We start from the raw sequence: 13,252 nt of genomic DNA, 5'->3' as shown, positions 1-13,252 counted from the left end.
GGATTTGCTCTGCGAGAAAGCTTAATTGTTTTTTCCATAACAGTTTTTCTCTAGCATTCTAGCTCCAGGGAGAGAACTTAAAATAGGAGGGAGACTTTGTGGGAGATTATATAGAAGCTCCCCCAAATATACATAATGAATATGGAGTAGCTGGGCTAAGAACACTCTTTTCCCTTCCAGTTAAAGAGTAAAGATTTTCTTTTTATTCAAATGACAACTAATGTTTTGTCAGGGTTAAAATCCTTCAATATGTTAGTGTGACAGCTCTTTTAGAATTTGTCTAGCAGGTTTTCCGGTCCGCACTGGAAAACCCCTCGTGAAGAAAAAAATCCTTCAAAATGTTGACTCACCATTATATTCTCTCCTTCAGTACACAGTTCAACAGTTTGGCATTTTTTTCTCATTCTTTACGGACTTCAGGTGACAGTAGCAAAGCAAGATGGTGCTGAGGAGAGGCGTGGGGGTGGGTCTAGGTGTTACCATTGTGGAAGGAAAATGAAAAAGGAGTCAGTATCTCTAAGAGAGCTCTGTAAAATGGAGCCAGGAGGCTGCTGAGGAAGTGTGAGCTATGCATGGCTCAACCTGGAAGGAATCTGACCTTTTGACCACTGATTGTCCTAACAAAGTCATCCAGAAGGTCTGCCAGAAACTCAAGGTATGGATTGGACCCTTACCCTAAAATAACTCAAGGTAGCCTATCTGCTTATTGTATCCCTCCCCCAAATAACTCATCATTCCTTAAGGATAAATACTTCCTGACTTGTGTCAGAGTCAATCACCATTTTCACGGGGCAACTCTAATAACCTTGGGACTTTTTGCCTTTATAAGCCCCTGACTCTTCCTCTTCCCCAGAACACTTTCAGTCTTACTGAAATCTGTGTCTTACTGGAATCTGTGTCTCCTGAATTGCAGTTCTTAAGACCACAAATAAAACTCTTTGTTATTTGCAGCCTTGGTACTGATTATTGCTTGACACCATTTAGTGCCTGGTGAAGGAGGGAAGGAAGTGAGCCTGCTGGGTCTCTGTTTCTACATGTATAAAAATGGAGATTTACTTCAGAGGTCGTATTGTGAGGAATAAATGAGACAACATATGTGAGAGAGGTTAGTAAATTGTAACACAACATTAACTGTTATTGCAGAACTGCTATTGAAATAATGATATGGACTTAGAGCTCTTTTTAGGTGGGCAGAGTTAGAAAGAGTTTACCCAATAAGTCCTTCAATGGCTTGGATTCCAGGTTTAAAAAAACAAAACCAAAAACACTGTCTAAGGCTGATTAAACGTAATTTCAAATATTGTGAAATCTTCCGTAAGTATCTACTCTGCTATTAGAATAAAAGTTAAGAGCATTTAAAAAAATAAAAACTAAACTTTAGGTAGAGACTAAACTGTCTCATGATTTCAAACCCAATTCTTTTTACTAGGGAAAAAAAATTTATTCCTAACATTCTTCCACTCCATCCAGCCATCCTTCATTCATCAAATATTGTCATCATATCCCTGCCACATACTATGCTTAGAAAAGACTACAGATGAAAGTACATTGGATTGGCATCAAATTTACTTTAGTTTGTGACCCCTTTAGCCTCCCTGCACCCTGGCTTACCCACCCACATTCTCTACTCATCCTGTCTCTTTATTGAACCAATTCTACTCAATCTTCAAGTACATCTCCAATTCTTTTTCCTCCTATGAAGAAATCAGTGGTGACTCCAGCCCTTAGCAGTCTCTCTTTATTGCACTTACTTCTAAAACCACTCATTTTGCACTTACCATGTGCTCCTCTGAATGGTTAGCAACGATTTATTGTATACTTGGGTTTGCCCATCCATCCATCGGAATATTCCACGGATACGTATTAAGTACAATTATGTACTAGATATCAAACTAGATGATAGTCGTGCAGTGTTGTCATAGCACCTACCCTTGTTCTTACATTCTCATTCATACTCTTTGGATTTCCAATATTGCTCTAGAAAGGGAAGGACTATGTCTCAGCCTGGAGTCATGGAATTTGGAACTGAGATATACAAGAAATGTATACAGTTGACCCTCTGTATCCCCAGGTTCTGCATCGGTGGATTCAACCAACTGTGGATCAAAAATATTAAAAAAAAAAAATTCCAAAAAGTTCCAAAAGCAAAACTTGAATTGGGTGATCACAGGCAACTATTTACATAGCATTTACATTGTATGAGATATTATGTAAGTAATCTAGCAACGATTTAAGTGTTGGGAAGGATGTGCTAGGTTATATGCAAATACTACACTATTTGTATAAGGGATTTGAATATCCACAGATTTTGGTGTCCTCAGGGGGTTTTGGAACCAATCCCTCTTGGAGACTGAGGGACAACAGTATCTATTCATCTATAACTACCCAGTTTCTATTTTAAGCCTTTTTCTGCCAGAGTGGCAGAAACTAAATGTCAGTGAATTCAGAGATTTCTCCTTCTTCCCCCGAGAGAAGGACCCCAGGGTTGTGTTAGAGTTCCAGAGAGTTTAACCTGAGCCAAGACTAGAGAGTAGGGTTGGGAGGGGGTGTGCCGCGGGTCCCTGCTGTAATCTAGCCACACAGGCATCTGCTGAAATGGCCTTTGCCCAATTAGCTGCTTGGTCGGTAGTCCACATGCTAGCCTGGAAATGTCTTTTGTCCTTACCCACATGACTCTAGGCAGCTCTCTTTGCTGCTTCTCTGCCACTTCTCGGTACAGAATGTTCATTTTCTGTCTCCCTTACCACGCAGAGAGACTGGAAACTGACAGGCTACTTAAGATCCTATTCGTCTAGACATACCACCAGGCAGCCATTTATTCTCTGGGCTCCGTATCCTCCCTGAGGATCTATTTGGAATTGATGCACAGGTCTCTTTCTCTCTCTCTCTGTCTCTCATCAATGTATTAAAGTATAACTGACAAACAATAAATTACGTATGTTTAAAGTATACAATTTGATATTTTCTGCTCTATGTATACACTTATAAAACCATTGCCACAATCCAGATGATAAACATATCCATCATTCCCAAAATTCCTTTATGCCCCTTTGTATTCCCTCAGTTTGTTCTCTTTTGTCTCTCTCCTCTTGGACCTCAAAAGCCTTTATTAGGACCTGCCTAGAAAGCAGGTCTGGTGCCCTCTCTCTGGAAAACACCATTCCTACATTCTCCTTGTTTTCCCTCTGGCTGTATCCCCTTGCTCAAGACCGGGAAGCCTTTTCTCTAGCTGAAGGGGACATGGGAGAAGAAAGCCTTGCATTTATTGATCATATTTTCTCTCACATCTCTGGTATATGCTGTGAGGGTCTCAGTTATGGAAACACAGAAGCCAGCAAAGGACTGCTTTTTTCTTTCTGCCCTTAGATCATTTCTCTGAGGCAATGATACACAGGTTGCAACTGCTTGCATGGCTGATTGAAGGGTGGGTGAGAAGGGAGGAGTAAGGTATTGGGGAGAGGGGATATCAGCTAATAAGCACCTACCTGCTGTATAAAAAATAAATAAAATTCAAAATAAAAAGAATGGTAAAATGTATTACTTTTCTAATGCTATACTGAGGGAATAACCAGAAATTTTAACAAAGTTGAATACATAAAATATTTGTATAAAAAGTAAACTATTGCAAGTAGCCTAACTGGTCATGGTTAAATGAATTATGTACATAGATATAATATTATGGAATTATTAAAACTATGTTTACAAAGAGTTTTTAATGATATGGAGAGTATTTTATAATGATACATGAGTAGAAAAATAAGATATAAAAGTTAATTGTTACATCATTAAGAATATTTTCAAAAGTGAGCAGAGAAAAAGAATGGGAGAAATCACATCAACATGTTAATAAAAATGAAAAATTTTTGGGTGGTTTGATAATGGACAATTTAAATTTTCTTCTGAATTCTCCATGTCATTAGAAAATTTGACTTAAAAATGTGAAGGTCAATGTTGAGTTCGCTTTTTTCTCTTTACTTCAGTATAAAGTTTTCACAAACTGCAGTTACTTCTTTACAACAAGTTTTAAAATATTTACTATCAAAATACTCTTCCTAAGTACACTGAAATATAAAAAGTCATTTAAATTTTCTTGTTACAGTATTTTTAGTAGTTAAGTACAGTTCTTTGTGTGTGGATCTTCTTGTGGAAGCAAATTAAATTTGGTATGTGACCCCTGCACCTTAATAACATTTAATCTACAGCTGACCAAATAGAAAGTGTAGCCTCTTTTGTTTAGAGACAAAATAAGTTGAATTCTACCCTGTATCAATTCTCCATCTAAATTTGCTTCACCTTAAAGATGATGAGTCTTGCTTCAAACCCTAGTGATGGATAAAAGCAGGCAAGCAACTTGCAGATTCCTGAGTGAGTTAGAGACATTGCCAACCCCTTGTCCTACACCCTCAGTCTGAATCACAGACCTAAATTATAGGGAAACATCCCCAATTCCAAAACTGATTGAAATGACAATTTCTGGTTACACGCTTATTTTTGTTTTAGATTTTGAGCAGGTCACTTGCATTTAAGAATTTAGGACAAACGAGATTTGTTTAGAGAATAATACTGTAGAAAACAATGTGTTAAGAGCATTGGGCAATTTGAGGTTGGAATAGGGAAGAAAAGCTTTTATACATACTTTCATTATACAAAGACTTAGCAGACGTAATTCCTGTCCTGAATTAACCTGGGGAGGAATATTGCTGGAGGAGTGCTGTGTGAGAGAGCAGATGAAATGACGGAGAAAAGGCAGGATTGAGAGGGGCAGGGCTGAGCAAGGTTCAATGACACCTCTACTACCTGTATAATTATGGCATTAAATTTCAGTAAATCCATAGCATATCACCTAAAATTTAAAAAAAAATTATTTTTGATTATTTGTAGACTGTTTCCAGAAACAAATCACATAGCATCTGGGAAAGTGCCTCTAGGGGTAAACAAATCCTCTATTAGTCATGAGCAATAGACTGAGTTATAAAATCACATCTGGAGAATTACATTTCAAAAGACTCATCGTTTTCCCTTTAATTTCACCAGGCGCTGAGCCAGGTGTTTTACATGTTATCTCATTTGTTTTCTCTGACAACATACAGCACTAAGGTAGGTATTATATCAATCCCACTTTATAGATGAGGAACAAAGCCTTAAACAGTTAAATAAGTTGCCCAGTGTCACTCAACTCAAACGGGGAGTTGACACTAGATCTGCTGAACTCCGGTGTCCGTGACCTCATCCCCATAGACTCACAGGAAAACAGGGCATACTATTTAACGGTGAGTGTACAGGAAAGGAGTGTGGTGAAGAACTCACAGAAGGTAGCTATTGTGTGGCCAGAAAATAGAAGACGTGAAGTAGACTTACATAGTAGGCTCTATTTATAGTGACTGTTATCCAACAAAGAGGTGAAAACATGTGATGAGTGTGTTTGAAACTGAATCAGTCTGGAAAGAATAAAATGAGAGTCTAGTAGGTTGGAAAGAAGTCCAGATGCTACCAGGTGAATAGGCAGATCTAGGAAAATTATAGACACGTCTTAAGGATCTGATTGCTGACCTAATATCCTCTGATGGATGTAGTTTCAAGCACATGCAGCTTTAAAATAATTTCACCTTGATTGCCTGTGGTTGGAAGTGAGTCTTTGGGAAGTAAAATGTATTTTCTTTCCTCTTGGGAGCCTTGTGCACCGCCTCAAATAGCCTAAATTAAAGCAATTGCTTTGGCTTGTGTGTGTTGATAAAATTACCATTTAAAGCAAACAGAGGACTTCAGTTTTTCAGAAGGGGAGGAAATTAGAGACAGAAAATTGGTAAGCTGTGACATCTGCACGGAATTCTTGTCTGAAGTTCAGAAAGGGAATAAGCTATGTAAAAACTTTTCTTGAGAGATATGAGATAGTGCTTTAATCTAAATGAACAAAACAGGAATGTGATGACTTAATTAAATAATCTGGTAATTTCCATATAGTCCAGTTTCCAGGAAGGAAAGAGACTTTTAACTGTGATGTTCATAGTAACGTGATTCAGACAAATGATGTAGAAATGTAAGACAACAGAGACCAAAGGTGACTCCTGTCTGGAGGCTTAAAACTAGCTAGGCAGAGATAAGACCATTAGGGAGCTCTGATTAAGCACCAGTTATAAATGGGAAAGGCAGTTACCTTGCTACCCTTGAGAAGAGAGAGCTGAGCTCCTGGGACTGTTGATGAGAAGGATTGAGCTGAATATGCAGATTTCAGATGCAGCCTAACTTTAATCAGTCCCCAAGAGAATGCCCTGCAGAATGGAATCTGGAAGGTAATTTGTGAATGGCAGCTTGTTACTGTTGGGCCAGGCCCAACAGAGGCATATCAGTCAGAAACTACTCCAGCTCCAGCTCGTTTAAGACAAACGATTAACTATAGTCATTACAATTTCTAAATTGATTATAGAATAGGTAGAAAATAGAAGAAACAGAAAGTTACGCTTTCAGGGACAACTTTGGGCTCGTGACACACAGGTGCGCTTTTGTCTCTCTTATGGTCAGTAAAGTTGCCATGACCAGCGTCAGGATCTGGAAGAGAGTGCAATTTGGAACATACTACACAAAAATCATGACAGTGCTTGCCAGTAGAAACAAGAGAGCCACAGAGGTACAGCCTCATTCTTAATTCCCCCTTTTAATTATTATGGAAGTGTTGGTGGAACTTAAACATGTCTGGAGCTCTAGCTGCAATGGAGTCCAAGAAATGTGTTCAGACTTCAGAGAAGTGTAGCAGAAGCATCGTGTGTTTGGAGAGGCAACTTCTGTTGTGGGCCAGATAGCTACCCGGGACAATGTTCCTTATCTATCAATTTTTTTTTTTCTTAATGGAAAACTTTTCATGTACACATTATCAAATAACAAAAAGAACTAAATTTTCTTTTACAATTTATGTAGCCAAATGATCATTTTTCCTCCTTTCTTGGAAGGAGAGGGTGATATTTGTTATTTTGGGGGAGAGTTGTAGAAAGTGGATGGCAAAGCTTATATTTTTCCTTTAAAAAGATTAGCCCTCTGTCCCAAATGCTGTATTCCTCCTGGCTATATTGGAGCTAACTGCCCAGAGGAAGTGTGTTCTGACCCAGGTCATGGAATCCAGAGTCACTAAGGGAGGGGTGCTTTTGATGCAGGTAGTCAGTTTCTCATTTTATATAATTTCCACGTGCTTTTTTCCCCCTGCAAAGTTCTTAGATACTAGGGTTGCAGCTGAGAAAAGAGTAGGTTCTTATTCTGTCTTCCAAACCCCTGTCATGAGGAGGAATCTATGTAAGTTAATGTCTAAAATTTTTAAATCATAATTTTATACTGTTGCAAAGGATGTACTTTCTGGCAGGTTATTATTATTGATATTTTAAAAGGAAACTGTCACCACTCTTTTCAATGTATCTAATAGAATCTAAATTAAAAGATCTACCTAAATTAGAATAATTCTCTGGAATTAGTGAAATCGTTCCAGATAATAATCCTATTATTATATTACTATCCTAATCCTATATGATACTATTATTAATATATATTATTATATTATTTAAGCATATATTGTTATGCATAATTTTCTCATTTCTAATCAAATATATTAATTGAAATGTATTTTATTTCCTATGGTTCTAAGTCTCTAAACGTTAAAACATTTTTTCTGGTTTGAGTTATCGTTATGAGAGTTATTAGTACACAATTGATTGAAACAACATAAAGATTACAAACTAATTAAAATATATAAGAGAAAATTGGTTTTTGCAAGTCCACGAATGGGATTTTGCCCCTCAGTGTTCAAAATTTTAGGATAAATATGAAATTCAAGCACACATGCTATTCTAATTTTTTATTTTTATAGAGATGGTGAAAGAACTTGTTCACATAAACAGGTAGATGGAAATAGGAGTTTTATTTATAGCAAAGTCACTCAAGCACTTGAACTCCTGAGGAGCTATATGCTGAAAATCTCATAGTGAAAACATAGGCTGCTGCCCATGCCTTGTCTTACTTGTTAACTCTTTTGAATATCACACTTGGGCCATATTTTTACTTTGATGGAAGTAAAAAATCGGAAATTATCTACTTAAAAATATATTTGGTACTCAGCTACTAGAGTCATTCAATTTCTCAATTTCTGGAAGTTGTACCAGAAGGTAGACTTGTCAGTTAACAATTATTCATACCATTTCTCTTATGAAAGCTTGTAAAACTGCATATATTGAAAATGAGGAAACTAAAATAATGTTAATACATTAAAAAAATTTTTTTACTAAAGTATTTCTATTATGAGCTTTCAATATATTTTCAACAAAACCTAGAAGATACAAATTTAGTTCATCCATTTTATGGAAAATGCCTACCATATAACTTGGAAAAACTAGCTCTCATTGTGAAAAGAATCAACATAATCAGGCTTACTTTGAGACAGATAACTTGTAATTGCATGACCAAGGGGTAATCACCTCACGTCTAAATGCGAATTCTGAGATAGAAATATTTGTTAAATGTTCCTTAGAAATTCCCTTTTTTATCATTAGGAAATGTACCTTTTTTTTTTTTTTTTTTTTTGGTACGCGGGCCTCTCACTGTTGTGGCCTCTCCCGTCGCGGAGCACAGGCTCTGGACGCGCAGGCTCAGTGGCCATGGCTCATGGGCCCAGCCGCTCTGCGGCATGTGGGATCTTCCTGGACCGGGGCACGAACCTGTGTCCCCTGCGTCAACAGGCGGACTCTCAACCACTGCGCCACCAGGGAAGCCCAGGAAATGTACCTTTTAATGCACGGTGATACACTTGGTCTTGGAGTCTCTTTTATCTGATATTAAAATACCCACTCCATCTCACTGCATGGTAGTTCTTTTTCCATTCATTTGCTTGCACTTTTTAAATATTTAAAAAGAGTGGGTATTTTAAAGTATGTCTCCTTTAGGCAACATATAGTAGAGTCATGCTATTTAAAGTATGTCTCCTTTAGGCAACATATAGTAGAGTCATGCTTTTATATTCACTCTCATTCTCTGTTTTTAGAGAGACTGACAAAGATGAAATGTTTAGATTATTAACTTTTTAAAAAATAATAGCTTTATTGATCTATAATTCCTATAATTTAAAATTTACCATTTAAAAGAGTGTAACTCTGTGGCTTTTAGAATGTTTGCAAAGTTGTGCATCCATCATCACTATCTTATTTTGGAACATTTTCATTATCCACAAATGAAACCGTGTAACCATTAGTTATCACTCCCCATTCCCTCTCTCTCCAACCCCTCACAACCACTAACGTACTTTCTGTTTCTATAGATTTGCCTCTGCTAGACATTTCATATGAATGGGATCATCCAATATGTGGCCTTTGGAGACTGGCTTCTTTCACATAATGTAATGTTTTTAATATTCATCCATGCTGTAGCGTGCATCAATACTCCATTCCTTTTTATGGCCAAATAATATTCCATTGTATGGATAAAGACATTGTATTTATCCATTTATCAGTTTGTAGATGTTTGGGTAATTTCCATTTCTGTTACTATGAATAATGCTGCTACATTTGTGTATGGGTCTTTTGTAGACACAAGTTTTCAGCTCTCTTGGTTATACATATGGAGGTTGAATATGTATATTCAGGCTGGTCTGGGTCACATGGTAACACTATGTTTAACATTTTGAGGAACTCCGAATTGTTTTTCAAAGTGACTGCACAATTTTACTATTCCTCCATATTTGAGGATTTAAATATCTCCACATCCTCATCAACACTTATTTATTGTTCATCATTTTTGTTATATCCATCCTAGTGAGTGTGAAGTGGTATCTCATTGCTGTTTCTTACTTGCTTTTCCCTGATGATTAATGACATTGAGCATCTTTTCATATGCTTATTGGACATTTTTATATTTTCTTTGGAGAAATGTCTATTCAGATCTCTTTTCCATTTTTCAGTTGTGTTGTTTTCCTCTTCTTTTTTTTTTAACATCTCTATTGGGGTATAATTGCTTCACAATGGCATGTTAGTTTCTGCTTTATAACAAAGTGAATCAGTTATACATAGACATATGTTCCCATATCTCTTCCCTCTTGCGTCTCCCTCCCTCCCACCCTCACTATCCCACCCCTCCCGGTGGTCACAAAACACCGAGTTGATCTCCCTGTGCTATGCGGCTGCTTCCAACTAGCTATCTACCTTACGTTTGGTAGTGTATATATGTCCATGCCTCTCTCTCGCTTTGTCACAGCTTACCCTTCCCCCTCCCAATATCCTCAAGCCCATTCTCTAGTAGGTCTGTGTCTTCATTCCTGTCTTACCCCTAGGTTCTTCATGACATTTTTTTTTCTTAAATTCCGTATATATGTGTTAGCATACGGTATTTGTCTTTCTCTTTCTGACTTACTTCACTCTGTATGACAGACTCTAGGTCTATCCACCTCATTACAAATAGCTCAATTTCGTTTCTTTTTATGGCTGAGTAATATTCCATCGTATATATGTGCCACATCTTCTTTATCCATTCATCCGATGATGGACACTTAGGTTGTTTCCATCTCTGGGCTATTGTAAATAGAGCTGCGATGAACATTTTGGTACATGACTCTTTTTGAATTATGGTTTTCTCAGGGTATATGTCCAGTAGTGGGATTGCTGGGTCATATGGTAGTTCTATTTGTAGTTTTTTAAGGAACTTCCATACTCTTCTCCATAGTGGGTGTACCAATTCACATTCCCACCAGCAGTGCAGGAGTGTTCCCTTTTCTCCACACCCTCTCCAGCATTTATTGTTTCTAGATTTTTTGATGATGACCATTCTGACTGGTGTGAGATGATATCTCATTGTAGTTTTGATTTGCATTTCTCTAAGGATTAATGATGTTGAGCATTCTTTCATGTGTTTGTTGGCAGTCTGTATATCTTCCTTGGAGAAATGTCTATTTAGGTCTTCTGCCCATTTTTGGATTGGGTTGTTTGGTTTTTTGTTATTGAGCTGCGTGAGCTGCTTGTAAATTTTGGAAATTAATCCTTTGTCAGTTGCTTCATTTGCAAATATTTTCTCCCATTCTGGGGGTTGTCTTTTGGTCTTGTTTATGGTTTCCTTTGCTGTGCAAAAGTTTTGAAGTTTCATTAGGTCCCATTTGTTTATTTTTGTTTTTATTTCCCTTTCTCTAGGAGGTGGGTCAAAAAGGATCTTGCTGTGATTTATGTCATAGAGTGTTCTGCCTATGTTTTCCTCTAAGAGTTTGATAGTTTCTGGCCTTACATTTAGGTCTTTATTTCTTTTTGAGCTTATTTTTGTGTATGCTGTTAGGGAGTGATCTAATCTCATACTTATAGATGTACCTGTCCAGTTTTCCCAGCACCATTTATTGAAGAGGCTGTCCTTTCTCCACTGTACATTCCTGGCTCCTTTATCAAATATAAGGTGACTATAGGTGTGTGGGTTTATCTCTGGGCTCTCTATCCTGTTCCACTGATCTGTCTTTCTGTTTTTGTGGCAGTACCATACTGTCTTGATTACTGTAGCTTTGTAGTAGAGTCTGAAGTCCGGGAGCCTGATTCCTCCAGCTCCGTTTTTCATTCGCAAGATTGCTTTGGCTATTCGGGGTCTTTTATGTTTCCATACAAATTGTGAAAGTTTTTGTTCTAGTTCTGTGAAAAATGCCAGTGGTAGTTTGATAGGGATTGCAATGAATCTGTAGATTGCTTTGGGTAGTAGAGTCATTTTCACAATGTTGATTCTTCCAATCCAAGAACATGGTATATCTCTCCATCTATTTGTATCATCTTTAATTTCTTTCATCAGTGTCTTATAATTTTCTGTATACAGGTCTGTTGTCTCCTTAGGTAGGTTTATTCCTAGATATTTTATTCTTTTTGTTGCAATGGTAAATGGGAGTGTTTTCTTGATTTCACTTTCAGATTTTTTCATCGTTAGTGTATAGGAATGCAAGAGATTTCTGTGCATTAATTTTGTATCCTGCCACTTTACCAAATTCATTGATTAGCGCTAGTAGTTTTCTGGTAGCATCTTTAGGATTCTCTATGTGTAGTATCATGTCATCTGCAAACAGTGACAGCTTTACTTCTTCTTTTCCGATTTGGATTCCTTTTATTTCCTTTTCTTCTCTGATTGCTGTGGCTAAAACTTCCAAAACTATGTTGAATAAGAGTGGTGAGAGTGGGCAACCTTGTCTTGTTCCTGATCTTAGTGGAAATGCTTTCAGTTTTTCACCATTGAGGACGATGTTGGCTGTGGGTTTGTCATATATGGCCTTTATTATGTTGAGGAAAGTTCCCTCTGTGCCTACTTTCTGCAGGGTTTTTATCATAAATGGGTGTTGAATTTTGTTGAAAGCTTTCTCTGCATCTATTGAGATGATCATATGGTTTTTCTCCTTCAATTTGTTAATATGGTTTATCACATTGATTGATTTGCATATATTTAAGAATCCTTGCATTCCTGGAATAAACCCCACTTGATCATGGTGTATGATCCTTTTAATGTGCTGTTGGATTCTGTTTGCTAGTATTTTGTTGAGGATTTTTGCATCTATGTTCATCAGTGATATTGGCCTGTAGTTTTCTTTCTTTGTGACATCCTTGTCTGGTTTTGGTATCAAGGTGATGGTGGCCTCGTAGAATGAATTTGAGAGTGTTCCTCACTCTGCTATATTGTGGAAGAATTTGAGAAGTATAGGTGTTAGCTCTTCTCTAAATGTTTGATAGAATTCACCTGTGGAGCCATCTGGTCCTGGGCTTTTGTTTGTTGGACAATTTTTAATCACAGTTTCCATTTCAGTGCTTGTGATTGGTCTGTTCATATTTTCTATTTCTTCCTGATTCAGTGTTGGCAGGTTGTGCATTTCTAAGAATTTGTCCATTTCTTCCAGGTTGTCCATCTTATTGGCATAGAGTTGCTTGTAGTAATCTCTCATGATCTTTTGTATTTCTGCAGTGTCAGTTGTTACTTCTCCTTTTTCATTTCTAATTCTATTGATTTGAGTCTTCTCCCTTTTTTTCTTGATGAGTCTGGCTAACGGTTTATCTATTTTGTTTGTCTTCTCAAAGAACCAGCTTTTAGTTTTATTGATCTTTGCTATTGTTTCCTTCATTTCTTTTTCATTTATTTCTGATCTGATTTTTATGATTTCTTTTCTTCTGCTGACTTTTGGGTTTTTTTGTTCTTCTCTATTTGCTTTAGGTGCAAGGTTAGGTTGTTTATTCAAGATGTTTCCTGTTTCTTAAGGTGAGCTTGTATTGCTATAAACTTCCCT

At 37.2% G+C, this 13,252-nt stretch overlaps 1 non-coding gene across 1 annotated transcript; it reads left to right on the top strand.

Annotated features, from left to right (window-relative positions):
- The first annotated feature begins 253 nt into the window (after window positions 1–253).
- Window positions 254–315, top strand: LOC137205157 (U7 small nuclear RNA). The gene has a single exon (XR_010934020.1). It is a non-coding gene; the product is annotated as a U7 small nuclear RNA (small nuclear RNA).
- Window positions 316–13,252: the final 12,937 nt, after the last annotated feature.

The sequence above is a fragment of the Pseudorca crassidens genome, chromosome 13, assembly GCF_039906515.1.
Source record: "Pseudorca crassidens isolate mPseCra1 chromosome 13, mPseCra1.hap1, whole genome shotgun sequence".
NCBI classification, from domain to species: Eukaryota; Metazoa; Chordata; class Mammalia; order Artiodactyla; family Delphinidae; genus Pseudorca; species Pseudorca crassidens.
The sequence above is the reverse complement of the archived record's forward strand: the minus strand, read 5'-3'. Positions and strand labels throughout refer to the sequence as shown.